This window comes from Lutra lutra, chromosome 8 (assembly GCF_902655055.1).
Source record: "Lutra lutra chromosome 8, mLutLut1.2, whole genome shotgun sequence".
NCBI lineage: Eukaryota > Metazoa > Chordata > Mammalia > Carnivora > Mustelidae > Lutra > Lutra lutra.
This window is the reverse complement of record NC_062285.1, coordinates 90,564,469-90,581,040: the sequence shown is the minus strand read 5'-3', so window position 1 is coordinate 90,581,040 and position 16,572 is coordinate 90,564,469.

Sequence of the window (16,572 nt, the reverse complement as noted above, 5' to 3'; positions counted from 1 at the left end):
GCAAACTGGTACAGCCATTCTGGAAAACATATTTATATATATATGTATATATATATGTACATATATATATATGTATATGTATATACACACACACATATATATAGGACATTAGGTGCTGGAATTGTGGAAAGTGTTGGCAAAGAAGTTACTAAGCTGAAGGCAGGTGATACTGTCATCCTACTTTATACATCTCACAGTGTGAAGAATGCAGATTTTTTTCTTTTTTCTTTCTTATTTTTTTAAAGATTTTATTTATTTATTTATGTGACAGAAAGGGAGGGAGAGATCACAAGTAGGCAGAGAGGCAGGCAGAGAGAGTGGAAGCAGGCTCCCTGCTGAGCAGAGAGACTGATTCAGGGCTCGATTCCAGGACCCTGAGATCATGACCTGAGCCAAAGGCAGACACTTAACCAACTGAGCCAGCCAGGTGCCCCTGAAGAAAGGAATCTTAAAGAGGCATATTCTAGTGTGAGGTCAGGATGGTGAATTAAAAAAAAAAAATTAAAAGGGAGAGGAAGAGTTAAAAAACCTTAGTTGTATCAAGAAACAATATGTAAACAGATATTCTAATTTCTTCCTTGATGCTGAGCACATATTTTGCATCTGTCATGTTGGAACATCTATAGAGGATTTGCTGAACATTAGTGATGCTTTGGTGACACATAAAATTACAAAAGGATGTGATATAACTTTCAGAAAATATACTTTCTGATACATGAAATAAAGCCAATAAAAATTATGCAGAAATGGTAATTTGGCTACAAAAATATATGCATGGGCTTCACCTGGGCATATTTATCTGACTTCTTGAAACTATTGGGGAAAGAAAGTGACAAAGCTATGCAAACAGCCTGGGTTCAAGTCATTTAAAAATACCCACCACCACTTCAACAAACTATTCAGAAATTACTTTTGTTAAATGAGAATAACCACCCACCAACACCTCATCCACTGGCCTTCTTGGCCAGTTGGCTACAATTTTGCAGGTTTACATGGCCTGAGGGGGTATTAAGCTCTTCCTGTGTACCCCAAAGGGAGGAGGTGTTGAGGCTAAGGTGCAACTTTGTGGTGAGAAAAAGTCCTCTGGGGCAGGATGCTCACTTGAAGCTGTGACATTGAACCTGGATGTGGTCAGAGGTATATAGTGGGCAGTTGCCCAGAAATGAAAGTAAAAGGTCTGTGGTTAAGACCCAATGGAACTTGTGTAGCCTTCACTCTTTGGTAAATATGTTTGAATTCATAAGAAACATGTCCAAAGACCACTTCTAAAATTTACAAGAGCAAGAACGTAAATAATAAAGACAGAAATAGATCCGAGTCTGGGTGTGGATGGGCATATTGAAGCAAAATAGATAACAATATAGAGAACAAACAGATGGTTACCAGAGGGGAGCTGCGTGGAGTTAATGAATCACTATATTGTACGCTTGAAACTAATAGAACACTATGCTGACAGTACTGGAGTTGTTTTTTTTTTTTTTTAAAGTAAGAAATCTGCAAACATACTTATTCAAAAACTAAATATTTATGCAGAACATTCAGCTAGGGATTATGTAGTGGGCAAAGCACATATAACGTCACACTAATGTCACTAGAACATTGTAATAGGGTGAATACAAGGCAGAGATTCGAAAAATCTTAAATGTATGCTTTGGCGAGAAGGGAGGGAGAATAGGTCGCCATCTTGGCAACTAACTAATGTTGTTTGGCATAGTTTCTTGAGCTCTTAATGGATAAATAATTTCTTGGTCCCATCTCAAATAAAACTTTCTGTAATTCTAAAAATAAGCAATACTACTCAGATGCCATTTTATTCACAAATATTTTCACCATGTTAACTTCTCATCCTCTCCCTCCGAGACTTCATTTTTTGTTTAATATCAATTTATATGCTATAATGGGACAGAAAAAATTTTTCCCTGTGCTATTACTTAGAATTTGTGAATAAACAGCTATATAAGTAACAACTCTTTTCAAAATTGTTCTCAAATAAATCACAAGCATGACTTACAAGTCGGATGATTTCAAATTTCTGTCAGCATCCTACTTATTTTTCTTTGATTGGTTGTTTGTGTGCCATTTAACCTTACATTTCCTGCCACAGTGGTAATCTCCACATTCACTAAAAAACAAAAACAAAAACAAAAACCAAAAAAACCCAATAAGATGATATTTGTAACTTCTGCATCTTGCATCTGAATAGGTTTTGTGTTTATTTCAGAACTCTAAACATGAAAGGATACTAAAATTTTGTAGATGACATAAAATTTGGATATTACTTATCCCAAGTGCCTAAGGACATAGGCCTACAAATAAAACAGCACAGAAAACTGAGACAGTAAAATCAGGAAAATCAAATGAAGTTCATTATTGTCGGTTTATTAGGTGAGGTTACGAATAGGTGGAGATCAGGATAGAGTCTGGAACAGTCTGGAATGACAAGAAGCAAGTGCGAGAAGGAAAAGTCATAATCTTTTTTTTTTATTAAAGATTTTTATTTATTTATTTGACAGAGAGAGACATAGCGAGAGAGAGAACAAAAGCAGGGAGAGTGAGAGAGGGAGAAGCAGCCTTCCCATGGAGCAGGGAGCCTGATGTGGGGCTCAATCCCAGGACCCTGGGATCATGACCTGAGCTGAAGGCAGATTCCCAAAGCCTGAGCCACTCAGGCACCCCAAGAGTCATAATCTAAGATATGTTTTTTGAATAGTAACATGTAGTAGTAAAAATCCTTTGAGGAGTTTTAAGCAAGGACTAACAAAGTCAGATTTCTATGTTTTGGGTAGACAATCTGCCCAGAGGACAATGGATTTGATAATGGGAATAAAGAACAAACAAGAACAGCAGTTATGGGTCACAAACTGTAGAAGTAAATATGTATTTTACCGAAAATTGTCATGTTAGGAATGGTGAGTATGATACTGATTAGTGAACTAAACTGACACAGTGGAGGACTTTAAATCCAACAATTGGTGAAGAGAAGAGTGGAGAGAGAAAAAGTACAGGAATGATGTATATGTGTCTAGATTTTGCCAAGTGAAATGTTGGCGTCACTAATCTGAAGATCTAGAATAATCAGTTTAGGGAAGGGGATAATGATGGCTGAACTTATGGACATAAAGTGTATGTCCAATAGTGATGAGATGGGAATTAAAAAAAAAAACAAGAAAATGCGTTGCCCTGGGTGCCAAGTGAAGAAAACGTTTCCAGAAGGAATTAATGAACTACTGTGTGTAATACTGCTGCTAATTCAAGTAAGATGACAGTTTATTACTGAACTTAAAAAATAGAGAATAGTTCCAGTGTACTGTTGGGGAAAAATATAATTTGTGAAATCTTTAAAGGAAAATGGAAAGACAGGAATTAGAAATAGATTTACTGTGATGCAGCTGGGTGTTCATTAAACTATCTTTTCTGGTAGTGATGAATTGTGTTTCTTGAATGTGTGTGCTGTCAGGTGCACCAATACTGACTACAATCACGTGTGCTCTCTTTCATTATCACTTATCTGAATTTTTCCTATTGTTATGATCTAATCTTCAAATGCTATCCTTCATATTTGAGAATCTTTCATAGTTTCTACCTTGTTTTCTCATCTTCAATTATTCTTTCAATTCACTTACTTTCTCCCTAAATGTTTCTTTTTGTTTGTTTGAAAAAGAAAAGGTATTTAAATCTCAATTGCCAAGTATAGCTATAAATGTCATCACTAGAAATATACTTTCAGTTGGAAGAAAAGGCTTAATCAAGTCTTTATTTTTTCTAAATTTAAATTCAGTTAATTAACATATAATGTATTATTTGTTCCAGAAGTGGAGGTTAGTGATTCATTGGTCTTTTATTTTTTTTTTAACTTCTGTTTAATGCTAAGTTATCCCCAAATATAACAGTCACAAAAAATCAGATTATAAAATGCAGATTTAAAGACCTGTGGAAATTTAGACCATAAAGTTTCTCTTCTCACTGTGGGAGTCTTTACATAGACCATTTACATACGTTTGAAACTGGATCTTTTGCACTGTAACCTCATCTTAACTGCCTATTTTTCTACTGTCCTCTCTCAAAATTTCTAATTTTAACAGGTCTTTTCATAAGCTATCACATTCACAGACCCTTCTGAAATCAGAAGATTCATATTCATTTTTCCTTTTTTGTTGTTGTTGTTTTCTTAATTTTATTTATTTATTTATTTACTTATTTGTTTATTTATTTATTTTATTAACATATAATGTATTATTTGTCATAGGGGTACATGTTTGTGAATCGTCAGGCTTAAACACTTCACAGCACTCACCATAGCACATACCCTCCCCAATGCCCATAACCCAACCACTCTCTCCACATACCCCCCCTCAGAAACCCTTAGTTTGTTTTGTGATATTAAGAGTCTCTTATGGTTTGTCTCTCTCCTGATACCATCTTGTTTTATTTTTTCCTTCCCTACCTCCCAAACCCCCCCACTCTGCCTCTCAGGGAGGTCATATGATAATTGACTTTCTCTGATTGACTTTTTACCCTCAACATAATACCCTCTATATCCATCCACATCATTGCAAATGGCAATATTTTATTTCTTTTGATGACTATATATATATATATATATATATATATATATATATACCACATCTTCTTTAACTACTCATCTGTTGATGGAAATCTAGGCTCTTTCCATAGTTTGGCTCTTGTGGACATTGCTGCTATAAATTTTGGGGTGCACATGCCCCTTTGGATCACTACATTTGTATCTTTAGGGTAAACACCCAATAGTGTGATTACTGGTCATAGGGTAGCTCTATTTTCAAATTTTTGAGGAACCTCCATGCTGTTTTCCAGAGTGGAGGCCCTAACTTACATTCCCACCAACATTGTAGGAGGGTTCCCCTTTCTCTGCATCCTCTCCAACATTTATCATTTCCTGACTTGTTAATTTTAGCCATTCTGACTGGTGTGAGGTGGTATCTCACTGTGGTTTTGATTTGTATTTCCCTGATGTCAAGTGATTTTGAGCACTTTTTCATGTGTCTGTTGGCCATCTGGATGTCTTCTTTGCAGAAATGTTTGTTCATGTCCTCTGCCCATTTCTTGATTGGATTATTTGTTTTTTGGGTGTTGAGTTTGATAAATTCTTTAAGGATTTTAGATCTTACTAGCAGTAAGAGCCTCCATTTTTTATTACTCCTCATTTATAGCTTTTTGATTTCAACTTGGTTAGATTTTAGTTCTTTTATTTCTCCAGAAAGGGATTTTATTTCTCCACACAGGATATCTCTAATATCTTCCATGCCTTTTTCAAGCCCAGCTAGCACCTTGAGAATCATTGTTCTGAGCTCTAGTTCTGACATATTACCAATGACTGTATTGATTAGGTCCCTAGCCACCAGTACTGACTCTTGTTCTTTTTTTTTTTTTTTTGGTGAGTTTTTCCACCTGGTCATTTTATCCAGATAAGAATATATGAATGAGAGAATAAAATACTGAAAGGGTGGCAAAGACCCCAGAAAAATGTATGCTAACCAAATCAGAAGAGATCCAAAACTGGGGGGAGAAGCTAGGGGGAAAAAAGAAATAAGAATTAAAAAAAAAAATTAGATAAATACATAGATATATTAGACTGGTGAATAGAACAGAGCCACCCCACTTGATGTTGAGTGTATTTTGGTCTCTGAGAAGAAACTACCTCCCAAAATTTTAAAGAAAGAAAATCATATATATATATATGGATAAACACAATGAGGGGATGGAATATGACTGTAAAGATGAAAATTAAAAAAAAATTCTAAAAAAGGAATTGATAAGTTGGTTGGAAAAAGAAAAAAAAAAAGAGGAGAGAATGTGCTTAGGCTGGAGACTAGAACAAAGCCATGTGCTAGTTTAGGGTATATTTTGGTCTCTTAGAAGAAATTGTATCCCAAAATTTTTTAGAAAAAAAAACCTATATGTATACAAAAAAATAAGATTAAATACACTGAAGGGGTTAAAATATGACTATAACAATGAAGGTTTATAAAGATTTTTTTTAGAAAGGTATTAAGGTTAAGATAAACTAGTTAAAAAACTTTAAAAGAGGAAAGAAGAAAAGTTAAAAAAATAGAATAAGAAAAAAAAATAAAATTAAAAAAAATTAAACTTTGCAAGACTAAAGGGTCATGGGCCATGAATTCTAAGCGTCGATTTCCCCTAGCTCTGGAGTTCCACTGTTCTCCTTGATCGGTAACTTGGTCTTGGCAGGATGTTCTTGCTGATCTTCTACAGGAGGGGCCTGTTGCAGTGATTCTCAAATGTTTTTGGTCAAGGCAGAATTGCACTACGCTTGCCAGGGACTGGGCTAAGTAATCTGCTCGGGTTCACTCTCCAAGCTTTTGTTCCCTGAATGCTTTTCATACCGTTTTGGAGGATGGGAATGAAAATGGAGACCTCCCAATCTCGTGCCCGTAGGAGCCAAGAGCTCATGGCCCCACTCCTCAGTACATCCTCAGAGATAAGCAGTCAATCATTCCTGTCTCCCTGGTTTCCTGCTGCGCTCCGAGCTCACCCGGCCTATGACTGAGCATTTCTATCTCTGGTACACAGCCCTGTTTGGAGTCTCCAAATGCATCAGATTCCTGCTGCACTGCTCCTCCTGGAGGAGGAAGATGAGTCTCCCCCAATCTGCCACTTGTAGAGTCGTTGCTCAAAGCACAGTGGTCTGACTATGCCTTGGATCACAGTTTAAGGTAACCTGATCTGCAAATTCAGTCGTCTGCTCTGTCTCTGTAGTCAGCTTCCCCGCTCTGATACCTGGGAGATCTGCCACACTCAGACGTTCCCAATCTTTCTGTGACCCCCTGGGTGCTGAGACCACACTGTCCCTGCAAGGGCTCCACCCCTGCTTAGCCTCTGTAGCGATGTCCTTCAGTGGAGCAGACTTCTAAACATTCTAATTTTGTGCTCCACTGCTTCACCACTTGCTGGGAGCTTCCCCCCTACCCCACAGTCTATCTTCCCATTGCTTAGGATTCACTTCTCAGTACGTTCCTATCTTACAGAAAGTGGCTGATTTTATGTTCCTAGAATTGCTGCTCTTCTTCTCTTCTATCTCCTGTTGAGTTTGTAGGTGTTCAGAATGGTTTGATAACTATCCAGCTGAACTCCTGGGATCTGATGTCATTTCAGTCTGCTACTCCTTCGCCATCTTGCCTCTCACCTCCCATCCGTCTTACATAGTACCGAGTGCTCATTATATCACGTGCCTTCCTTAATGTCCCTAAATGTTTCTAGTTTGTTAATTAGCCCATTGATTTTTCATTTAAATGTCTTTTTTTTCATTTCTAGAATTCTTTTTTAAATTAATTTATTTTTATTTTTTTAAGATTCTATTTATTTATTTAATACAGAGAGAGAGAGAGAGAGAGAGAGCACAAGCAGGGGGAGCAGCAGGCAGAGGGAGAGGGAGAAGTAGGCTACCCACTGAATTGAGAGCCCAATGTGGGACTCAATCCCAGGACCCTGGGACCATGACCTGAGCTGAAGGCAGATGCTTAACCGACTGAGTCACACAGATGATCCCCCCCCTTTTTTTTTAATTTGAGTATTGTTGACAGACAATGTTGCATTAGTTTCAGGCATATGACTTAGTGATTTAACATGTTTATACATTATGCTATGTCTTGACTTTTTCAAATTTCATACAGTCATCGTAAAATATCAATCTTTCTGATGGTTTTAAGGACATTTCCCTTCCCCCATACCTTATTTCTTATTTTCTGTTTCTTATTTATACTGAATATTTCTTTTTTATATATACATATTTATTTGACAGAGATCACAAGTAGGCAGAGAGGCAGGCAGAGAGAGAGAGGAGGAAGCAGGCTCTCTGCTATTTGTCTATCTATATCGATGATCAATACATTAAAATTGAACAATATTTTTGCCATAAATTAGTATTTGTATTACTTTTTTAATCAATTCAGATAACATACAAAGAAGTTTACTTCTGGCAATATTGAAACTGTGGGAGGAACAATATTGCTGGACAAAGTATGAAGATACTGTATATTCTGTCTTATGGGATTTCCATTCCTCCTGCAGCTAATCATTCTGGGGGCACATAACACTTTTCAGCACACTTAGCATACAGTCTGGTATCTCCTATGCTAATTCCTGAGTGCCTTTCTCTTAAAGTCATAATAACAGGGCAAAATCGATTGATTTTATTTTGTTAAGTTTCAAAAAAGGCCACATAGCCTAGATCATCTTAAAGTAAAATTAAAGAATTTAATGAAAGTATTTAAATTCTTACTCTGGCAATGGTCCTAAGCATATTAGTACTCATTATCTGTTACCTTTAAGCTAATAAGAGGATTATATACCTTCACCCTGTTGAGCTCAAGTTGGGCACTTCTGAGATGAAATACTAGGAGGCAAGTTCATGGCTTTCTTTCTTTTTTTTTTTTTTTAAAGATTTTATTTATTTATTTGACAGAGAGAAATCACAAGTAGGCAGAGAGGCAGGCAGAGAGAGAGGAGGAAGCAGGCTCCCTGCTGAGCAGAAAGCCTGATGTGGGGCTCGAACCCAGGACCTGGGATCATGACCTGAGCCGAAGGCAGCGGCTTAACCCACTGAGCCACCCAGGTGCCCAAGTTCATGGCTTTCTGTAGCTCTTTTCTCTCTGACACAAGAACCAGTGATGTTCCAGATAGAGGTTACTTAATAAACCTTCATCCAGGGGTGAAGGTATCTGGGTGAGAGGCATATGGTTTAAGTAAGAAATAAAGTTCTCTTGCTACAGATATAATTTTTGTTGGTGTAATAAAACCCAATATTTGGAAATTACTTGTTACTACATGATAACCTCACCTTTCTTGACTGATATAATGTTTATAGTTTTCTTAATAACATTTTCTTTTTCTAGCTTAATTTTTTTATAATAATGTAATATGTAATACATATAACATATACAATATGTGTTGACTGTTTATGTTATTGGTAAAGCTACCAGTTGACAGTAAACTATTATTAGTTAATTTAGGGGGTAATCCAAAGTTCCATAAGGAATTTTGACTGCATGGTATTTAGCACCCCTAATGCTAGTGAAGAAATAAATGCCAGTGAAGCCTAGATAGTTGAAAAACTGTGAAAAGATGTTGTCAGGAATACATGGAGGAGTTGTCATGTCTCTAGACTACACTGTAAGTATCAGTATTTTTTTTTAAAAGGCTTAATTTATTTATTTAAGAGAGAGGGAGAACAAGCGGAGGGGTAGAGGGAGAAGCAGACTCCCTGGTAGTCAGGGAATTCGACTACACAGGACTTGATTCCAGGACCCTAGGATCATGAACTGAACTAAAGTCAGACACTTAACCAACTGAGCCACCCAGGCGTCTCTATAAGCATCAGTATTGCTTTCAGTTGAGGGATTTGCTGAAGATGACTATTCCAGTTACAAAACTTGTGGAAGTGCTACAAAAATCTTCCTTAGGTCACAGATTTCTTAGATCCAAGTATTTCCCAAACCAAAAACAATCAAAGCAGCTAGTGTCAGAACTGACATTGTAAATCCAGAGGAATGTAGAAGTCATGTCATCAGAAATGCCGCATATTCAATGTATTATCAGGGGTCCCAACATACAGAGATCAAGAGGAAAAGGACAATCCATGGGCTCTGAATGTGCAAGTACAGTACTTCATGTTAAGTTGAAAACATTTTACATTTCTAAACTTTCTGAAAAAGGGCAACATATCTAAGAGGAGATAATATTAGAGGTTTATTTTATCCCTGATATGTAAATATACTTATCACATTTAACTGTATAAAGAAGATTGCTTCCAAAAATGTAACAATTGTATATCTAGCAAAATGAACAATTAGTATTTTAAAATAGCAGTCACCCCAGAAAGATTAAGTCAGGATATTTTCCTTTTTTCAGATATCTTTAGGTCTGTCATTGTCTTTGAAGACAATGATCCCTGAGCTCTGAGAAAATAATTTTGCATATAATAAAGCCTAAGGGTGAGGAATCTTGTTTTATTATGAAGATGATGATTATGACAATGATGATGATGGTGGCTATCTGGATGAAAGGTTAGTGTTTTTATGCACTACTACACACATTTGGAGATTTTAAAATAACAAGCATAAGATTTTTGTTTTTGTTATTTGAGTAGAGCTGACACACAATGTTACATTAATTTTGGGTGTAAAACAGTGATTTGGCAAGTTTGTACATAACACTGTGCTCACCACAACTGTGGTTACCATCTGTCCTGTTTCTAAGCCCATTTTTTTGTGGTCGGAAAATATTATATCTATAGCAGGGGAAGGCAATCTAAGCTTAATCTCCCTAAGAATACTAACTCAATCCAGGCCACATACTTTATGTTGAGAATAAACAAAGTAAGAATTTGGGGTAGATGATTTATTTTCTTAATTATTTTTAATCTTTCATATTACATAGTGTTAATTTCAAAATTAAATTATTCTAGATCCATAATTTGTTCTGTTTTTGTGCCTTCTATGCCTGTCTTCTTCAGGATTATTTGAATATTTTTTAGAATTTCATTCCAGTTAATATACTGGCTTCTAGGCTACCTCTGTTTACCTTATATTGTGATTGTTCTAAAGATTACAGTATACACTCTTAACTTCTCATAGTCTTGTTAGAGTTAATTTTCTACAACTTAAGAAATTTTGTATAAAACAGATTTATTGATCATCTCCCCTAGACATTATGGCGTAGTTATCATATGTATTATATCTACATACATTGCAAACACTGGAAGTCACCGTTGCACACTCTGCTTTGAATAGTCATGCATACAGAAAGAAATTAACAGAATATTGGCTTTTAATATTTACATAGATATTTATAATTTCTCATGCTCTTCTTACCTTCCTAAATACCCAATTTTCTATCTGATACTATTACTCATAACCCTGAAGAATTTCCTTTTTTCATCACCTCTTGAAATGCAGGCATGCTGGTGATGGATGTTCCCACTAGTGTTTGAAAAGGTCTTAATTTATCTTCATCTTGGGACACTATCAATGATATTGAATTCTGGGTTGGCAGATTTTTTTTCTTGAGATGACTATTCCATTATTTCTTATTTTCCTTACTCATACAAGTATCTGGGCATATAGGTGTTATTATTCTCTGGTTGCATTCAAGATTTTTTTTTTAATCTCTTTCAGAAGTTTGAGTTTAATGCATCCACTCATGACTTCGTTTTTATCTATCTTATTTGGGTTTTGTTGGGCTTCCTGAATTTGACTTTGAGTTTTTCAAATTTGGAATAGTTTCAGCCATTATTTCTTCAAATATTTCTCTGCCAACTGTTTCCCTCTTCTTATATGGTCCTAAGTACAGGTGTCCTAACTTTTGATGTTATCACATTAGTCTCTTTTAAAAATTATTTTTGGTCTCTTCTGAGATTGCATTATTATTATCTAATTCAGACCATTGACGGGGACAAGAGCTGGATAGTTACATGTTGCCTTAGGAGGAGTCACAAAGAAACACAGGTTGTAATTAAGGGAAGAACCTCATAAAACGTATGGCAGAGCAACACTTTCTAAATGCTGAAGTCTTATTTTATCTATAAGTTTACACTCATTTATTGCCATGAAATAAAATTTTTACATTAGTAAATTTGGTACATGAGATTGGAAAGACACAGCTCTGTACTTTTTGCATTCTCTCTGGAATTGAGTGCCTGCAAAGAAAACACTTTCTGGTCTGTTCCAATAACAGTAAATTTTAAAAAGTCACCATCTTCCTCTGAATTTAGTACTGAAATGAGTACAGTTTAACTCTGGGATCCAGAAAAACAAGCCCATTCATTATGTTGAACACCTAATGTATATTCTCAGAAGGTTAGACACAGGAAATTACCATTTCCCTGACTTCTCCACAACTCTTTCTATTCTGAATTCACTCTTCATTAACATTCTCCTAACTTTGTTCCATATTTAAATAACTCCAGTGGTTTTGGTGGCTCCCCTAACCCAAGCTCACTCTACCAAATAAATCCCATGGCTTCTCATGGCTACGTGTAAGACTTTAGGCACCTTTTTATGAATGTTTAGATATGTAGTAAGTACTTTGGGAGAAAATTGGGAGGTGTTCCACATCAGGATGTATTAAGCATCTTCTCTCTTATTTTCAATAATAAAAGTTCATACGTGTGGATGGGATGCTCCAGCATTGGAAAGAAGAGAGCATTTTGGTGTCTTCTTCCCCTAGGATCCTGTAGGATCCCCAAATCTAGGAATCAAACAGGTTATCTTGTCAAACCTTGATAGTACCTTTCAAATTTCTTCAATTCCAAAAAAAAGAAAAGATAGCCTTTAAATATGTCCAAAACAACATATTGTGGAAGGACACAGGGGTTCTTCTTCACTGAGAAAAAGAACAGTAATCATGACTTGATTTTCAAAATGAGAATGCATGTCCAGTAAAAAATTACTCTTGTTTAGTGTCCATACATGATGTGTTGAATTTCTCGAAAATCATGTTTAAAATGCAATATCTTTGTTGTATATGAATGAATTGGTTAAATCGATGATATTTTTGATGCCACATTATACCAATATATTGAAACAATAGAGATTTGGATAGGTGAAAAGAGGAAGACAAAGTTTTAGACTTCGAGTTTTCTTGAAACCAGAGTTTACTAAATATTAAGGAAACAAAATAAGAAAAGAGGACATATAGCAAGACCTGAATGTGGTTACACATTATTTTAAGGATCTTTGGGGATTATGTTATATATTCTTCAGATCAGCCCTAGTCAGTGGCTACAATTATGGTCCTCATGTCAGATGATGAAACTGAAGCATGAAGTTTTTAACTAAAAACAACTGAGATATAGTGAATACTTTTGTGCCAAGAGGTGTTCTTCAAATAATCTTCAAGTAACTCTATGAATCAAACATGATTTCCATTGTATTTTCCAGGAGAGGAGCCTGAGTCTAAGTCAGTCACGGGGCTAAGACTGTGCATTGAGAAAGTACATTGAAATGACCTGGTTTCATTGGCGATGTCCTTAAACTTTACCCCATACTGGTTACTCCCATTTTTATATTGATTAGGGACCCTGGTGAAAGCATCTATAAGATGATGTTTACCACTAAACAAAACTACCTTCTGAGAATATTTGGCATAGAGGACACACACACACACAAACTAGATGGGAAGTAAAAAAGTAACTAATCTTTTTTCTATTTTCCAATATATTTTTTTCAAACAGACTTATCTCATAAAATATAATGAGAAAAATATTCCTGTGACTATTGTAGTAGATTAGGTATATTTCAGTGATCTATATTTCTTCCATCTGACCACTTTGAAAAGAGTAATTTTGCAGACAATTAAAGGCAAGTTGGGTCATGTGACTTCTTTTCGCAATATAATGTGAGTAAGAAAGTGACATCTTACAAGTTCAGGGCCCAGGCATTAAGAACCACATATCTCCCTTCCCCTATGGTCTCACAGAACATAATAAATAAAAATAAAATAAAATAAATCTTAAAAAAATAAAATGATAATTAAAATATTAACTTAAATATTAACACATCTTCTTGCTCCTCTGAGAGGTACTAATCTGTTATAAAAGGTCTCTTACCTTTTATCTCACTCCTCTAAGAATAAAATGCATAAGAAAGATCTGAACTGAATCTGTAGTCTGGGGTCAAGTTCATACATGCTCAGCCTACATCAGCTGAAACACCGCCAAACTATAAGTGGTTGAATGAGGAATAAATTTAAATTATTTTTAAAGAATTTTTAAAAGATTTTATTTATTTATAAATGAAAGAGAGAGAAAGCATGCACAGACAGGGGGAGGGGCAGAGAGAGAAGCAGGCTACCTGCTGAGCAGGGAACCCTCCATGGGACTGACCCTGGGACCCTGGGATCATGATCTGAAACAAAGGCAGCCACTTAGCCAACTGACAACCCCCCCCCCCCGGAACCTTTAAATTATTTTTAAATGTCAATGCAATCTTGGGCAGTTTGTAATACCACTTTAGCAGTTAGTTAACAGTTGTTATTTAAATATTATATGAAATTAATTTTGAATATTCGTATAATTTCTCTATATGAGTGTAGGGAATAAATATAGAGAATATAAAGAACAAGGCTATATTCAAAGAGATAATGTATATGAAATACTAACTCATTTTGCAAGTTATAATCAAATGTAAGCTTTTTCCCTCTTGTGAATGAACTAGGGTAGAAATGTCTCTGAATAATTATCAGATTACTAAAGGCTTTCCCAAATTCTGTCGATACTCAACTCTTTGACCCACAAGTATCATGATGTTTTTAATTCTTGTTTTCTTTTTTATTTAACATTTTTTCCCATTAAAGTATTTTTCTAAGCATTGCAGTGAAGAGTGGCAAAAGTAGGGATGTGGAGAATTTAATAAAACAGGGTTATCTTCCAAACTATCTGCAACCCAGGTGAAAAAAAACAAACAAACAAGAAGATGTATAAAAACCCTGTTTATTATCCAAGGAAAATACCAATCTTGGTCAAAAAACCAAACCTAATCATTAATAATGCTGCACTAAAACAGATTCAGAAGACAGATGGTTCAATTCTCTGAGGATGTGGGACAGATATGAATGGCTCTTATATAGCAACCCTGTTGTAGGATAAACTTGAGTGCCTGCTTTTTTCTGATTTGTTGTTGTTGTTACTTATAAAAATTTATTACAATTGAAGATATGATCTTCTATCCCATGAGCATCCATTCAGGTGCCTTTCAACCGGTAAGCTGCTTTCATAACTGGATTGCTGCTCTCAAATATGCCCTCTAAATCTTCAGGTTGATGAGTCTGCCTTGGCTTAAAACTTGTTCCAGGCTTTGTAAGCTACCCCAGCTCTTCATACCTTTATAAGAGAAGGTCTTCAAACTCAGCATCCCAGCAAGCCATCCATGATAGTGGCCTGTAAGCCCCAAAAATGTTGGTGCAGACCTATCAGAGACTAAAGTCCACCCTTTCAACTTCCAGCTAATTAAGTTTAGTGCCTGTTTGCCCATGGCTGGGGTGTGAAACTTGAACTTTAGGATCTTAGCACCTACTTCCACCCCTTTGGCCCTGAACTGTCCATCAGAAGCCATTAAAAGCCACAGTGCATTCATGCCCAACACCATTCCTAGGAAAAAGATTAGGATTTTTTTTTTTTAAGATTTTGTTTATTTATTTATTTGACAGACAGAGATCACAAGTAGGCAGAGAGGCAGGCAGAGAGAGAGAGGAGGAAGCAGGCTCCCCGCGGAGCAGAGAGCCCGATGCGGGGCTCGATCCCAGGACCCTGGGATCATGACCCAAGCTGAAGGTAGAGGCTTTAACCCACTGAGCAACCCAGGTGCCCCAAAGATTAGGATTTTTGAGATAGCATTTTGTTCTAAAGTAAGTCTAAGTGTGTCATTTTTCCATCATCTATACTGGTCATTTACATCAGCCATAATTTCACGACTATAAAAGGTGCACTTCAGGGGCACCTGGGTGGCTCAGAGGGTTAAAGCCTCTGCCTTCAGCTCAGGTCATGATCCCAGGGTCCTGGGATAGAGCCCCGCATCAGGCTCTCTGCTCCGCGAGGAGCCTGCTTCCTCCCGTCTCTCTCTCTGCCTGCCTCTCTGCCTACCTGTGATCTCTGTCTGTTAAATAAATAAATAAAATCTTAGGGAAAAAAAAAGGTGCACTTCATAAATTAGAAAAAGGGCATGGAACAAAGGTTGGGAACCCCTGATGTAAATGATGCACTGCTGAATGCAGCCATTGAGAGAACCACATGGGCAACCCCAACCACTGGCCTTTCTGAGCAAGAGGCCAAAGGAGGGCCGGGCCATGGTCATTAACAAAGGCCCACTCAGGTGACTCAGCATGCACATACCCTGAGTGCCTGTTAACCATTTAGTCCTCTCAGCTCCACTTGATCTTAGCCAAAAGGCCGAGAAGCAATTAGTCCTCTCAGCATCATATGGATCCCTCAATGCCCTGTTCTCAGGTAATGGAGCAAGGTGCTATCAACTTCTCTTCCTTGCCAGCTCACATGAAGTTGAGTTCTGTTGGTAAAAAGCAACAGAGAGATGCAGCAGAATGGGCTCTTCTTCCTGGTTTCATGGTGTTTGGCTGCTATGGCTTCGTTACCAACAGCACGCATGCAGGAAGTCCTGGTATTCAGCCTCCAGCAAATTTTGTGGCCAGTCCCAGTCACAGTTTCCTTCCCTCTGCTCTGTGCTTCCTAACAGGGGTTCTTCCTTCCTGCCAGTCACAGCCTGAGATCCAACCTTACCTCGTTCAGCCTGTGGACTGTGAGCTGTTCTGTCCCAGGTCAATGTCTGCCATGAAGCTGTTTGTGGCCGCATTGTCTTCAATAACATCTAAATCCCATCTTCAGAGAGTAGATCTGTCTTTCTCAGTGTTCACTATTTTGGGTACTCTCCTTTTACTCAAAGGTATCTTATAATTTTCCTTATCTTAGCAGGCTTTCCTCTTAGTAGGCTTTCCCTTACAAATAATTAATAATTGTTTATATCAATCTTCCTCTGGTTTCTGTCTCCTGGCTCAGTTCTGACTTAT